The 16981-nt window shown below is 42.0% G+C and overlaps 1 protein-coding gene across 4 annotated transcripts in view; it reads right to left on the minus strand.

Annotated features, from left to right (window-relative positions):
• Positions 1 to 16981, minus strand: part of DST (dystonin) — a gene marked incomplete at both ends in the record, with an annotated part of 523923 nt that overhangs the window by 454168 nt on the left and 52774 nt on the right. The window lies entirely within an intron of this gene.

The following is a 16981-nucleotide window of genomic DNA, read 5'->3' on the forward strand; positions in this document are numbered from 1 at the left end:
GGAAGGAAGGGAGAGAGTGATTTTTTTTTTTTTTTTTTTTTTTTTTTTGGTGGTACTGGGGTTCCTGGAAACCCTTCTACCTCCGGGCTACAATCCCAGACCTATTTTATATTTTTATTTGGAAACAAGGTCTCTTAAGCCAGCCCAGCTGGCTTCGAACCTGTGTGATCCTCCTGTCTCCGCCTCCCAAGTGCGGGGATTACAAGCGTGCGCCACCACGCCCGGAGTGAGAGTGACTCTTAATACAGTGAAAAAGTGGGGTGGGGGAGGCACGTGGGCAGTTTGATTTACTTAATGTGTCACGCAATCTGTGGCTGAAGAAGTTTTTCCACTTCTGCATGAAGCAGGGAATAAGGAGGAAGCGCATCACTGCAGGTGAAGTCCACGCTGGCTCCTTGGGGCAGAGCCCGGCATCACTCCAGGACACCACAAACGCAAGGTCCGAAACTCAGTGGAGCCGCGGAGGCGGGACGAAGGGTATGGATCTCTGTGCCAGGTGTGCCTGAGTCCATATGCTGATTTATTAACTACTGAGACACGACACCACTTTCTGAACATTTCTGAGCCCAACTGTTCAGATCTATAGAATGTTTAGCATTCTACGCAGAGCTCGAAGTTTTATTTTTTATTTGTTTATTTTTGGTGGTACTGGGGTTCCTGGAAGCCCTTCTACCTCCAGGTTACACTTCCAGACCTATTTTTATATTTTTATTTAGAAACAGGGTCTCTTAAGCCAGTGCGGCTGGCTTCGAACCTGCGCGATCCTCCTGTCTCTGCCTCCCAAGCGCAGGGATTACAAGCGTGCCCACCACGCCCGGCTCAGAGCTCGAAGCTTTAAATAAGATTGTGGATGCAAAAATCAGTGCTTCGTGACATGGCCATCGGCTTTCTCATCGAGTGAGGTGACTGTTAGGACCACTCAGGAGACAATGGAAATGAGCTCAGCTGCAGTGAATGGGGGAATGTGCACATAATTTTGGAAAATATCAAAGAATTACCAAAAATAGTCGCTGTCCTCATGCAGTTTACAGTTTACCAGAGATCAAAAGAAGTTTAACAGAGTTCACAAACACACGGGAACGTGTAGGCAGTCCAAGACTCTCAGTGGTAGCCAATCACAGAGAAGGAATAAATGAATGAAAACAAGAGTAAACTACGTTTGGCTTAGTTGAGTGGGTGGCACTTGAGGAGTGAGCAGAATTTATATTCTAGACAAGGAAAATAACATAAGGAAGAATGAATAAGTAAGTGATGGAATATTTACATAGGAATAGGAAACTGTGTGTGTGTGTGTGTGTGTGTGTGTGTGTGTGTGTGTGTGTGTGTACATTTGCTGGGAAATGAACCCAGAGGCATCCTACCTCTGAGCTATAACCCCAGCTATTTTTTTTTTTTTTTGCGGGTTTGGGGATGGAACCCAGGGGCATTCGACCTCCGAGCTACACCCCCTGCCCAATTTTTTATTCTTTATTCTGAAACCAGGTCTCACTGAGTTGCAGAGGGCCTCACCAAGTAGCTGAGGCTGTCCGTGAACCACGATCCTCCAGTCTCAGCCTCCCAAATACTGGGATAACAAGCGTGCACCACCACGCCCAACTCATAACCCCAGCTATTTTTGTATTTGCTCTGAAACAGGGTCTGCCTGGGTTGCTGAGGCCGCCCTCTATCCTGCAATCCTCCTGTCTCAGCTTCCCAAGTGCTGGGATTACAAGCGTGCGCCACCACACCTGGTTGAGAAACATTATTTGATGACATGCCAAGAATGCTGGGGGGTAAATAATAAAAGTTCCCCAAAGGGCTTGAGTTTGTGGTCTTCTGAATTTCAAAAGGTATGTAAAAGCACGAAGGCTGCAGTAGGGGTATAAGGAATGGGACTAATAATTTCAGAGGGAGAGACACATGAAGCAAGTCCCAAGCATGAGTCTGTGGGACAGGAGAGGATGACTGAGCGCGGCGGCCTCTCACAGAGGGATGCGGGAGGTGGGCTAGCATCTGATGATGGAGACCTTAAAGGATCTGAAGAAGAGGGGGAAAAACAAAGAAGAACAAGGTGACCTCAACAGTGGCACCGAGGTCAACACGAGTCAGTAAGGAGCAAAGGCAAATGGATTTTGCAAAACTGAGATCACTGTTTGGGCTTTCTCTTCTCACCCCAAACACATCACTGGCTCCCTTCCCACCCTGTTTGTGAGGCTCAGCTGGTGCTCTCCAACTCAAAATAGTCTCAGAAGATCCCCACAGCTCCCACACAGCCCAGGACACAGGACAGCAGCTGCGGAGAAGAGGATTAAGGACAAGAGGGGGCTGAGGCCAGCACGGGGCAGAGTTCCGACCCAACCCACCGACCACACGGGCTACGTTGTAATGTGCGGGTTCCTGCATGGACACACACACACACACACACACACACACACACACACACACGCGCGCGCGCGCGCGCGCGCGCGCGCGCGCGCGCTCTCCTTCCTTCTGAACTAGACCCACACGGTGGGGAGTAATTTTTCTGCAGTTTGAAGTCAGAACCTCTAGGAGGCAGGGATTAGTCTAACCACTAGATGGCACCAGCTGCCACAATCCCCACACTCCAGCCTGGAATGTGTTTACCAGCAGAACAAATTATTTGATAAGGTATTCGTTTCTATAGTAGTAAAGGATGTTTCTTTGGTAAACATGTAGATTCTCCATGTCTTAGTAGTAATAAGCAACCAATGTTGCTTAACTTGTATTACTGCCAATAATCCTCAATGGCCTAGAAATTCTAGAAACACTTAAGAAAAAATAAATAAAACTCCCTTAAAATGACAAAAGAAAAAAAGAATTAAAACATGTTGGTACAGCCATTTTTTTTTTTTTGCACTACTGAAGATTGAACCCAGGGCCATTCTACCTCTGACCTTACACTTACACCTCAGACCTATTTTTTATCCTTTATTTTGAAACAGGGTCTCACTAAGTTGCAGAGGGCCTCACTAAGTAGATGAGGCTGGCCCCAAACCTGCCATCCTCCCGTCTCAGCCTCCCAAGTACCGGGATCACAAGTGTGCGCCACCACACCCGGTGTAATAAAGCCATTTTTAAATCCATATCCCTCTATAACTACCTAGAAAAGTGCTACCAAGAGTCCCCAGGGAGACATTTAATGCAGAATTATTTGTGATACTAAAAACAGGAAACAAATATGTCTTTCCTAAAATTTAGCCATTTCCTCTCCAGCTTCAAAGGTTTTCCAGATCTGAGCATCTTTCTGCAGACCCTGTGATTCCTGTTCTATCCAAATACACTTGGACTATTGTTGTTGTTGTTTTACTTTTGTTTTTGTGCTACTGGGGATTGAACCCAGGAGTACTGTACCTCTGAGCTACACCCCCATTCCTGTTTTTAGAGTTTAGATTTTTTATTTTAAAACAGGATCTCACTAAGTTGCTGAGGGTCCCACTAAATTGTTGGAGGTTGGCCTCCAATCTGAGATCCTCCCGTCTCAAACTCCCAAGTACTGGGATTCCTGGAGTGCGCCACCATGCCCGCCTACTTGTGCCATTTTAAAATAGCTTTTTCTAAGCACTATTGAACAGTTCGCAGACTCATAGCCACGATATCTGGGCACAGTCTTGCTTCCGTCATTTCCTAGTTGAGGGATCTTGGGTAGTTACGTAACTATTTTCTTACATGTCAAAGTGGGATTAAAATAGTACTTTGGGAGGGGAGGTAGAGAAGAATAAATGGATTAATTTTATGTAAAGTACTTAGAAATGTAAATGCCTGGCACTTGGTATATAAGTGTTGGCTATGATTACTCTTTATATCACCTGTATGTACAAACTATATATATATATATATATATATATATATATATATATATATATATTTTTTTTTTTTTTTTTTTTGGTAATACTGGAGATGGAACCCAGGGGCATTCCACCTCCGAACTATACCCCCAGCCCTATTTTTTATTTTAATTAATTAATTAAATTTTTTTTTTTTTTTTTTTTTTTTTTTGGTGGTACTGGGGATGGAACCCTTCTACCTCCGGGCTACACTCCGGACCTATTTTATATTTTTTTTACTTGGAAACAGGGTCCCTTAAGCCAGCGAGGCTGGCTTCGAACCTGCGCGATTCTCTTGTCTCCGCACCCCAAATGCAGGGATTACAAGCGTACACCACCACGCCTGGCTATTTTTTGTTATTTATTTTTTATTTTGAAACAGCGTCTCCCTCACTAAGTAGCTGAAGCTAGCCACAAATCGCGATCTTCCTGTCTCAGCCTCTCAAATGCTGGGATTACAAGCGTGCACCACCACTCCCGGCTACAAACTATATTTTTGAGCCAGGCATGGTGGTGCATACTTGTCATGCCAGTACTTGGCAGGTTGAGGCAGGAGGTTCACAGGTTCGAGACCAGCCTTAACAACTTAGTGAGGCTCTTCACAATTTACAAAACAAAATAGGGCTGGGGGTATAGCTCAGAGGTAGAATGTCTCTGGGTTTAATCCCCAGTACCATAAAAAAATAAAATATATTCACCGGGTGTGATGGCACACGCTTGTAATCCCCGTGCTTGGGAGGCGGAGACAGGAGGATCGCGCAGGTTCGAAGCCAGCCGCGCTGGCTTAGGAGACCCTGTTTCCAAATAAAAAGTATAAAATAGGTCTGGGAGTGTAGTCCGGAGGTAGAAGGGCTTCTAGGAACCCCAGTACCACATAAATAAATAAATAAATAAATAAATAAATAAATAAATAAATAATAAAATAAAATAAAATATATTCTTGGACATAGATATAAAAAGAAAGTGAATCACACTGCTGCTGTGCCTTGCTGACAGATATATGTGAGGTTCTGATCCACGGGGGAGAATGATCTCCTTGAAAATCCCAGATACTTACTCTCTAGTGAATCGAAGTACTGAGCTTGATACCAGCTCTGATACTTACGAGGTGTGTGCCCGTGGCTAAGTTACTTCCCTCGCTTCGGTGTTTTCATCTGTAGAATACATATAATACCTCTCTCACAGAGTTATGGTGGTGATTAAATAATGAAATTCACAATAGGTACTAAGAGCAGTATATAGCCTATAAGCAGTCGCCAATCAATTATTATTATTACTATTTCCCTTCCCTAATCTTGTAACAGTAGTTCACACACCAGAAGTTCAGAGCTATTATTAAAAATGCTATAAACAACACGAAGTATCATTGGACGGTCACATTTTTAAAGTCCCTCTATCACTGCACAGAATTACAGCCCTTTGACTACGGACTCTTGCTTCTCTTAAATACTCTCAAAAAATTAAGCCCTGACTTTTAACAGAAAGAAGTTTTTGTTTTGAGCCAGGCATGGTAGCAAACACTCGTAATCCCAGTGATTGGGAGGCTGAGACAGAAGGATCACAGGTTCACGGCCAGCCTCAGCTATTTAGTGTGGCCCTTGTAATTTAGTGAGACTCTGTCTCAAAAAAAAGAATAAAAAATATGGCTGAGAGTGTAGCTCGGAGGTAGAATGACACTGGGGGTTCAATCCCTAGTACCGCAAAAAATATTTTTTTTGAAACATAGTTTGGTGATAGCCAAACTATGGAACCAGCCAAGATGTCCATCAACAGATGAATGGATTACAAAACTGTGGGATATGTACACAATGGAATTTTACTCAGCCATTAAAAAAAAAACTCAATTACATCATTTTCAGGGAAATGGATGGAACTGGAGGACATTATGCTAAGTGAGATCAATCAGTCACAAAAAATAAGAAATCAGATGCTTTCCTTAATATGTGAGAGTTAGGGAGAAATGGGTCATAGGAGGAACTCTTGAAAAAGGAACTCCTATAGAGGAGCAAACAAGACAACCTAAAGGAGGAGAAAGGAGGGGGGAAGAGGAAAATCTCTAAAACACACAATGTACTTAAACATATCGAAGTCAACCACTAAGCCGAGCAAGGGAAGGAGGGACGGGGAGGGAATGGGGTGGGAATTGTGTAGGGGTTAAATCAGAGATGTGTGCATGTATGCACACACAAGTTTTTTACCCCATTATGATGTTTGAATATAATACGCCAATAAAAAATTTTTAAAAATAAAATAAATTATTTTTGATGAAAAAAGAAACAGTAGGTGGTGCTATAAGCTTTCAAAGGTTTTAACGGGATTTGCTGGGGTCAGTATATGAAGTCTATTTTTCCCTCTATTCATTTGATCTCGACCCACCCTTTAACCATTAGCTAATGGACATTAAAAAGTCTCTGCCACTTTCAGGCAACTCCAATTATTAGCACCTGTTAGTAATAATTTCTCAAAATGTGCGGTGTGTGTGTGTGTGTGTGTGTGTGTGTGTGATATGTATAGAACACAATATAAAATCTACTCTTAGATTTTTCATTAACATAGAATTGTTAACTATAGGAACAATGCCATACACAGGATCTCTAGAATTTATTCATCTGCCATAAACAAGTCCCCATTTCCAACTACCACTGGCCCCTGATAACCAGTCTTTGATTCCAGTCTTTGACTCTATGAATCTGTTTCAGATACTTCATAGAAGTGGGACCATGCAGTACCTCTCTTTCCGAGAATGAATTCTTTCACTTAGCATAATGTACCCCAGGTTCCTTCACGTTGCACATGGGGGGATTCCTTTCTTTTTTTAAGACTGGTAACATCCTATGGTGTGTGCGTGCCACCATTTTTTCACCCACTGTCTGCTGATTGACAGTAGGTTGTTTCATATCTTAGCAGATGTAAGGGACGCTGTAAAGAACGAGAGTGCCTTCCTCTCCTCAAGATCCTGATTTCAATTTTTTTTTTAATAGTCAGAAGTGAGACTGCGGGATCAGATGCAGATTCTGTTTTAAGTTTTTTGGGAAGCACCTGTTTATACTATTTTCCGTACTGTTCCATGACTTTAGATTCACACCAACAGTGCACAAGAGCTCCAATTTCTTCACATCTTCAATATGTTTCCTTGTTTTTATGATAGCCTCCCTAAAAAACATGAGGTGATATCTCACTAGGGTGTCTCAATTTGTGCTGTTTGATGCATAGCTAAGTCGGGGTGCCCCACAGCTCACCGATCTAGCCTCTTAATAACCTTAGTAACCTGCTAGCAACAGCTTATGGTTAGGCCCTTGGCCAAGCCTCAGTGAATGGCGGTCTCAGTGCTTGGGCTCTGAATATTAAACAGAGGCATGAAAAAAAAAAAAAACAACTCAGTGGAAATCATGCGTTCCAGTGACTATACCAAAGAAAGACCTTCTGCAACTGCCTAGTTCTATTCTAACCAGAGGTTCAGTCTTGATGGTGAGTTTTTTTTTTTTTGGTTTTTTGTTTTGTTTTGTTTTGGTGGTACTGGGGTTCCTGGAAGCCCTTCTACCTCCGGTATACACTCCCACGGGCTACACTCCCAGACCTATTTTTTAACATTTTTATGTGGAAACAGAGTCTCTTAAGCCAGCGAGGCTGGCTCCGAACCAGCGCGATCCTCCTGTCTCCGCCTCCCAAGCGTGGGGATTACAAGCGTGCGCCACCACGCCCAGTGAATTGACAGTGAGTTTTATCATGCATTGTTAAATGGTTCTCTTTTGGTCTAAGTCACACAGCATCAGATTCTTTTGTCTGTAAACAAAAACCTCCAGTGCGCTCATTCCCTGGTGTGCTTTCAGATGGTTAGCGATTTTCCTTGGAGGCTGAATACTCAGGCTTTACCAGGCTTTGGCTACATAGGGTGGCATCATATGGGAAGAACTATTGATAGCATTTATTTCTAAGCACCATTTGGGTGTTAGGACTAATAATATACCCATTTCAGGGACAAGCAAACTGACGCTTTTTAGTAGTCTATCCCTTATAAGGGCAGATTTGCAATTAGAGCATTTTTTATGGGACTGGGGATGAACCCAGGGTTTCACACTTGCTAGGTAAGCACTCTACCACTGAGCTGTACCTTCCAGCCCGAGAATTTGCACGTAGAAAAGCCCAGATTAGAAGTGCGGCTTATCTAAGGCTAACCAGTGGCCTTTACCACTTTGCTCTTAGGCACAGAGATTATAAAACAGTAGTGAATTAAAATTGTGTGTGTGTGATGAGCGTGAGTGTGTGTGTGTGTGTGTGTGTGTGTGTGTGTGTTCACAGGACTGGGAAGTGCTAGAAATGTAGGTTGATTGATTAAAACAAGAAGAAATTATTAAAACAAAAGAGGTCTATAAGCTATTTTGATAAATGAGATAAAAATTGAAAATAAGTGACATTTTCAGGTAAGAAATTTTTTTTTTTTAAAGGTACTGGGACGGAACCCGGAAGCATTCTACCTCCAAGTTACACTCCCAGCCCTATTTTTTATTCTTTATTTTAAAACAGGGTCTCATTGAGTTGCAAAGGGCCTCACCAAGTAGCTGAGGCTGTCCGCCAACCACGATCCTCCTGTCTCAGCCTCCCAAATGCTGGGATTACACATGTGCGCCACCACACCTGGCTTTGGGTAAGAATTTTTGATGGTCAGACTACCCTCAAGTTCAGGCATGAAGCATCCAAAGAGACGAACACTTAACACACTGAATCACTGAGCATTAATTTAGAATTGCTTTTGTATTATTATACCTGAAAAAATAAGGTACATAGAGATATAAGTCTATCTTATACAAATATTCTAAAGCCAGGAACCTGTTGTTTCTAAACATATAATGTTTTATAGAAACTCAGCAATTCCCTTCATACCAGATTAGCAATATGGTACACAAAGCCGGGCATGGTGGTGCACACTTGTGATCCCAGCATTTAGGAGACTGAAACAGGAGGATCTCTGTTTGTGGCCAGCCTCAGCTACTTAGTGAGGACTTTTGCAACTCAGCGAGACCCTGTTTCAAAATAAAGAATAAAAATTAGGGCTGTGGATGTCGCTTAGAGGCAGAATGCTCCTGGGTTCCATCTCCAATGCAATAAATAAATAAGTAAGTAAACAAACAAATAACAAATAAAGTGTACAACAAACGTTCTTTGAACTCATGAGTAAAACTCAAGTTAAATAAGGGTAGATGATGAATTTGGATGGGAAAAATTAAATCTTTATTATCATTAGATTCTAACTGAAAATTAGCATACAGTTTAATTATGAATGCAGGCCATCAGCCTGGTGTTAACAGCAGTATCTAACTTTAGCCACCAGAAGTAATCATAGATATTTAAATACTAAATTATAATGGCTGCAGATATTTTGTTTTGTTGTTTTTTTTATTTATTTTTTATTTTTTGGTGGTACTGGGGTTCCTGGAAGCCCTTCTACCTCTGGGATACACTCCCACGGGCTACACTCCCAGACCTATTTTTTAACCTTTTCATTTGGAAACGGTCTCTTAAGCCAGCAAGGCTGGCTTCGAACCAGCGCGATCCTCCTGTCTCCACCTCCCAAGCGCGGGGATTACAAGCGTGCGCCACCACGCCCAGCAGACGTTTTGAAATAATGTTTACACTCACTTCAAAATCAAAGTAGTATCTTTTCCACTAGACCTAATTATTTATTTTTATTTTATTTAAATTTATTTATTTATTTATTGGCAGTACTGGGGATTGAACCTAGGGGCATTCTACCTCTGAGCTACACCCCCGTCCTAGTTTTTTATTATTTATTTTGAAACAGGGTCTCGCTAAGTTGTAGAGGGCCTCACTAAATTGCTGAGACTAGCCTTGAACCTATGATCCTCCTGTCTCAGCCTCCCAAGTACTGGGAGTACAAGCACGAGCCATCACACTCAGCTTAGATCTTGTTATTTAATACGTTAATAAATAAGTATGTCGGATGATGGCACATGTCTGTAATCCCAGTATTCGGGAGGCTGAAATAAGGGGAGGCAGGTCCTCAACAATGTAGTGAGAATCTCAGCAACCGAGCTCACACCTTGTTTCAAAACAAAAATAAAAAGAGCTGGGACTGTAGCTCAGAGGTAGAATGCCCTTGGGTTCAGTCTCCAGTACCATGAAAACAATTAAAAACAGGATTAGTGTATGACCCAACAATCCCATAGTTGGCAGAGAGCCAAAGGATATGAATCTCCAGATTCTCTGCTATTAAAAAATATAAATCCCTGCTTATTAATACCCCACTTTAAATTGGGTTTTCTATTGCTTGAATCGATGTCTCCATGACTTATAAAAGTTTCAAGAAATAATTTGTATTTTATTTTGTGGTACTGAGGATTGAACCCAGGGGGCTTTCTACCTCTGAGGTATACCCCAGACCTTTTAGTTTTTATTTTTATTTATTTATTTATATATATATATATATATATATATATTTTTTTTTTTTTTTTGGTGGTACTGGGGGTGGGACCTAGGGGCTTTCTACCTCCAGGCTATACTACTCCCAGACCTATTTTATATTTTATTTGGAAACAGGGTCTCACTAACTTGCTGAGAGCCTCACCAAGTAGCTGAAGCTGGCTTTGAACCTGTGCGATCCTCCTGTCTCAGCCTCCCAAGCACGGGGATTACAAGGGTGCGCCACCACTCCCGGCTTTAGTTTTTATTTTTATTTTTATTTTTTTTTAATTTATTTATTTTTTTTAATTTTATTTTATTGGTGCACTGTATTCATACATCATAGTGGGATACAAACTTTTGTAGACATACATGCACACATCGCCCAGTCAGTCCCCACCCGATCCCCACCCCATTCTCTCCCCATCCCTCCCTCCCATGCTTGGCTTAGTGGTTGACATCTAGTATTATAGCAATTTATCCAAAATTAAAAATGATAATCTCACATAACAGTTTCATTTGTCTGATACCAAGCTTTTGATGACTTAAAGATAACATTTCAATATTTCTTTTTGCTTTCTTTCTTACCAGAGAATATTTTTTTCTTTTTTTTTAGGTGAAACTATCATATATTTATTTTTCAGAAAAAAATCTATCCTGATATGGAATATGGACTCTAGATACCCAAAACAATCTCGAAGCAAAAACAAAGCTAGAAGATGTATATTTTCTGATTTCAAACCATATAAAGCTACAATAATTGAAACAGTGTAGTACTGTTCTAAAGGCAGATATATAGACCATTGGAGTTAAATACAAGCCTAGAGCTAACTTCTTCCCTATATTGTCAAGTTATTTTTGACAAGATTTCCATGAAGATTTGGTGGTGGAAATAATAATCTTTTAACTAAATATTGTTGAAAAATAATAATTACATGGAAAAGAATAAAATTGGACTCTTACCTAATCCCACACAAAGTATTAACTCAAACTAGATAAAAGACCTAAATATAAATCTTAAGACTATAAACTTTTAGGAGAAAATCTGGGTCATAAAACCTCACAATATTGAAATTGGCAGTGATTTCTTGGATATGATTTCAATGGCACAGGCAACAGAAGAATATACAAACTCCCTAAAAAATAAAAGAAAATATTGTATATCCAAAGACAATGTAAACAGAGTTAAAAGTTACTAATAGAATTGGATAAAATATTTCCAAATGCTATATCTGAAGGTATATTAATATTCCAACTAGAAATCCTAAAAATTAACAACAATAAAGGCAAACAATACGATTTAGAGATAGGTAAAAGACTAACATAAATAATGAATCTCCACAGATAACCAATCTTAGTTGTCTGTTGGATGGAAACTCTTGTTTCTCTGGTTCTGGTGAGTGTTACCTATTTCTTCTTTGTAGTTAATTTCTTTGAGTATTTTCTCTAGCGCTGGTTTTGAAGACATAAATTCCTTCAGTTTCTGTTTGTCATGGAAGCTTCTTATTTCTCCATCTAATTTGATAGATAGTTTTGCTGGATAGGAAATTTTTGGCTCGAAGTTGTTTTCTTTCAGAGTTTGGAATATGTTACTCCAAGCCCTTCTGGCTCTCATGACTTGGTTTGGGAAGTCTGGAGTGATTCTAATTGGTTTGCCTCTGAATGTCACTTGGCCCTTTGTTTTTGTTGCCTTTAAGATTCTCTGCTTGGCTTCCACATTGGTCATTTTGACAATTATATGGCGTGGGGATCCACTTCTCGGATCCTGTCTAAAGGGAGTTCTATAAGTTTCCTGGATCTGTGTATCAACCTCTTGCTCTATATTTGGAAAATTTTCTGCTATTACTTCCTTGAAGAGATTGTTGATCCCTTTGGTATCACTTTCTTTTCCCTCCTCTATTCCAATTATTCTTAGGTTAGCTCTCTTAAGATGGGCCCATATTTCTTCAATGTCAGATTCCTGCTGTTGGATATCTTTTTCTAGATTAGAAACTATGCATTCATTTTTGGATTGCTCATCTTCTAAGAGCGAGATTCTGTTCTCCATGTGTTCTAATCAGTTGTTTGTGCTTTGAATTGAGGCCTTTACTTCATTAATTGCATCCTTTATCTCTTTTTGGCTCTCTCTGAGTTCTTTTCGAAGCACCTCTATTATTTCTACAGTTATTTTCCTGATTTGATCTTCTAGAAATCTCTGATTTTCTGTTTTATCAGGTTCTGATGTTGTGGGGTTGTGCACATTCATTACTTCAGTGTTATTCCTCTTTCCCATGATTTCGGAGGTTTGTGCCTTCTCTGGGTTCTTCCCTTGGGTCACTATGGCTTCACTTAAGGTGCTCTGGATCTCGAGTCTGTATTATCTCAGACCCTACTACTCCTTTACTGGGTTGTATCAGAGTCTCCGACCCAGGGAGTCGATAGAGGCTGCTTTAAACTATGGGGGGTGCCAGGTTGCACGCTCTCCTATGGTGTGATATCTCTGCCACCACCACTCCCTCACTGGGTCAAGTCCCAGGAGGCACAATACTGAGATTTCTCCTCTGTGGCCCGCAATTTGACTCACTGTTCTTGAGTACGTAGATGTAGCTGTACTGGACTCGGTGAATTCACTGCTGCTGCCGCCGCCGGTGGCAATATGGCGCCTCTGCCACGCCCTCGGCCATGAGGCTGGCGTATTTTTTCTTCTCTGGTTTTGATTTCTACTCTGAATCCCTGCAGCGTGTGCTGAGCTCAGCCACTGGGAACTTTAAATGCTGTCTGCGCCGAAAGATCCCGCCTGGCTGTTCCGCAGCGGCTCACCTCGGCTTGCTGTAGCCGTCCGCTGAGTTCGCCGCTGCCGCCGGCAGTATGGCGCTGCTGCTGCGTCCTCAGGCTCGTGTGTCTCCTCTGTGGCCCTGAGCTCTGTTCTCAGTCCGCTTTCTCTCTGGAGCCTGGTGGTTTTTTTGTTTTACTGGTGATGGTGTTTTCTGGCTATGAAAGGCGCTCTTTTTGTGGTAATGGAGATTGGTTGTTAGCGGGACTCTTAAGCCCCGCTTTTCTCGGTCGCCATCTTCCCGGAAGTCTAGTTTTTATTTTTAAAAACGGTCTCACTATGTTATGAAGGTCTCAGTAAGTTCCTGAGGCTGGCCTTGAACATGCGATCCTCGTACGTTGGCCCCCTAAGAACTTTTATTACAGGCATGTGCCACTACACCCAGCTTTTTACGTACAATTCTTTTGTTTTTATGTACTGGTTTAAAATAAATTTAATTTTAAAAAATTTGCTGGACCCTACCCCTGAAGTTTCTGATTCAGCAAGGCAGGATGGAGCTAAGTTTTTGCATTTCTAGCAATCTCTCCAGTGACTGCACTGAGAATCCCTGCTCTGTAACACCAGGTCCTGCCCATTTCTGTGCGGTTAGTGAGTAATTTTGGTCATAATAATATTGTAGATCATTATGCTGTGTGTAGGGGGAACCCTCAGGATCAGAGAAACTTAGCTCTTTGTGATTTTAATAGCCTTACATTAAAAGATTGGTTTTAGAAGTCACTCCATCAGTTGGAGAAAGAAAATAATACCCAGAGCTGCCTTTCTGTTTTCAGAAAGAATAAATTCCCAGGGAGGGAGGGAGGGATGGAGAGTGGAATGAATGAATGAATTTTGTAGATCAGTGCATCTCAGACTTACACACACACACACACACACACACACACACACACACACACACACACCTGAGGATTGTATTAAAATACAGATCCTAAATCCATGCATGATGATGCCTGCTTTTAATCCTGTACTTGGGAGACTGAGACAGGAGAATCATAGGTTTGAGGACAGCCTCAGCTAGTGGTGAGACTCTCATCAACCTAGTGAGACCTTGTTTCAAAATAAAAATAAAATATGGCTGAGGCTATAGCTCAGGCTCAGAGGTAGAATGCCTGGAGTTCAATTGCCAGTACCACAAAATTAATTAATTGCAAGTTCTGATGCAAGGGGCCTGAGACTCTATATTTTTTTCTTTCTTTTTTAATTTTTAATTTTTTTGCAGTACTGGGAATTGAACCCAGAGGCGTTCTACCTTCCAGCTATAATCTCAGAATTATTTTTTCATTCTTTGTTTTTGAAACAGGTCTCACTAGTTTGTGGAGGGCGTCAGTAAGCAGCTAGGGCTGGCTGTGACTCAGCCTGACTCAGCCTCCCAAGTACTGGGATTACATGTGTGTGCCACCATGCCTAGCTAGAGACTGAACTTCTAAAAAGCTCCCAGAGGATTCTATTACTGCTGGTCCACCAAGCTTTGAGTAACAAGGATGCAGGACCAATGGATGCTGAGGGCGTCTGAATACAGAAACTGTAAGGGGAGAAAGCAGAGGAATCGCAGCAGGTGGCGGCATGGATGTGGATAATCCCCAGGGCATCCTACTGGACCAAGGGCGAGGCCTTGAATCCACAATCAATGGCCACCTCAGCCAGACCTTTCTCATTGATTTCCATTTACACAAATCATAGACATTGTAATTTTGTATGTCTCTGACTTTGTACCCAAATGAGACTCAGGCACAAAACACAGTCCCACAGTTGAGGGTGGGGAAAAGAGTAAAAGGAGACTTTTAGTTTGAAATGGCTCGACATCTAGCATCCTCTCCTTTCAAGTGTTCTTTAGTTATAAATGTTAGGTTATCCGAGAAGGGATTATAAGGTATGCTTAGAAAACAACGGGTTGACCTGGATGACCCTTCAAATCCACAGTGAGGGTTTAGTTTTCTCCCAACCTTACAAAATATTTTGGGTATATCCTATCATTTTTTTTTTTTAGTCATTCTCAGATCATTAAAAAGTCCTCCTAGCCAGGCGTGGTGGCACATGCTTGTAATCCTAGTTCTTGGGAGGCTCAGACAGCCTCAGCAAGTACTAAAACTCTCATCAACCTAGAGAGATCCTGTTTCAAATTAAAAAATAGGGCCGGGGGTGTAGCTTGGAGGGAGAAGGCCCCTGGGTTCAATCCCCAGTACCCTCTCAACAAAAGTCCTCTAACCACTTCTCATCACAGAAATAGTACCATTCCAATGAGGTCACATCAGTCTCTGGTTTCCCCTCAGCAGAGTTTTAAATGACTCCAGGCTCTTTCTCCCCAGAGATCCAGAGGAAACAGTCATGCGTCCTTGCCCCAACAAATCTGAGATCAGACTGCTCGCAATGCAGCCACGTCTGCTCACTCCACCGTTAAAACAGTCAGACAACCGCTGTCTCTGGCTCTTTGAAATTATCACACATGGTCTAGCACCAGCTTTACCGTGGACTCTGAGGACACAAGTCAAGCTTTCCCCGGGGCCTCTTTATAGTTGCTCTCACAAAACGTAAGAAGGCTTGGTGGAGAGTAATCAGTGCATAGTAAGAAATGTTCTAGAGCTGAGTACGGTAGCTCACACTTGTAATCCCAGTACTTCAGGAGGCTCACAGGTTCAAGGCCAGCCTCGGCTACTTAGTGAGGCCTCCACAACTTAGTGAGACCGTGTTTCAAAATAAAGAATAAAAAATAGATCTGGGAGTGTATAGCTGAGAGAGAGAATGGGTAGAATGTGCCTGGGTTCCATCCCCAGTACCAGAAAAAACAAATGTTCTCATTTCTAACACTGACCTGTCCAATAGGCTGGCTGAAGGTTACCTGTAGTTATTTTCATTTAAATTTTAATCACTTTAAATGAAATCATCAGGCACCTTCCATCTGTGACTCTCTAGTTCCTCTATTTCTTCTCCCTTGGAAGAAAACCACCAGGATCACATATGGAGGGCATCAAGGGGCAGGCCTGTCAAGAACACACATCACTTCTTACATTTTCAGTTGTATAACCATCACCTAACTGCAAAAGAAGCTAAAATTTAACTGATTCCACTGCCTGGAGAAGGAAACAGATACTGATGAGCAAAAGCAGACTTCCAAAAGTGTGTAGCTATGATGGTTTGGATTTAGAATGTCCTGCTGGGCATGGTGGTGCACGCTTGTAATCCCCACGCTTGAGAGGCGGAGACAGGAGGATCACGCTGGTTCGAAGCCAGCCCCGCTGGCTTAGGAGACCCTGTTTTCAAAAAAAAAAAAAAAAAAAAGTAGAAAATAGGTCTGGGAGTGTAGCCCAGAGGTAGAAGGGCTTCCAGGAATCCAAGTACCACCAAAACAAACAAACAAACAAACAAACAAACAAACAAAAAATGTCCCCCTCACCTGTGAGGGAACAAGTTTGGAAGCAGGGCATGGTTGCTAAGGAGGTGTCCCTAGGGGTGTGGCCTCGGGGGTTTATATATCCTTCCTCTTCCGCAGCTTTCTCTGTGCTTCCGGCCTCCTTGAAGTGAGAGCAGAGCCAGCACTCTCCCCGTTTCCCTCCTCCATACCCTGAGCTCTGCAGACACGGGCCTCACAGGGACTGAACCCCCAAATCTCCAAAAACTATGAGCAAATAAATCTCCCTTCCTCTAAGTTGGGTGATCAGTCATTTTGGAAAATAGCAGTAAGAATGTTGACCAAGACATAGCAAACCAATTCCAAAGCCACCTCCTGGGCAATTCCTACGTAGAGGTCTAGTTCCTCTCCACAACAATGGGAGCCTTTATGGCTACATGTCTTAGAACTTCAAGCAAAACTAGGACAAAAAGAAGTCTGTGTACACCAGTTTATTACCTAGCCAAACATAATCTGAGTCTCGTTTATCTCATACTTTTCCAGCAGTGCTCAGCTGTGACCTACATCTAATACTCGCCAATTGTT

This window comes from Muscardinus avellanarius, assembly GCF_963383645.1.
Source record: "Muscardinus avellanarius genome assembly, chromosome: 8".
Classification (NCBI taxonomy): domain Eukaryota; kingdom Metazoa; phylum Chordata; class Mammalia; order Rodentia; family Gliridae; genus Muscardinus; species Muscardinus avellanarius.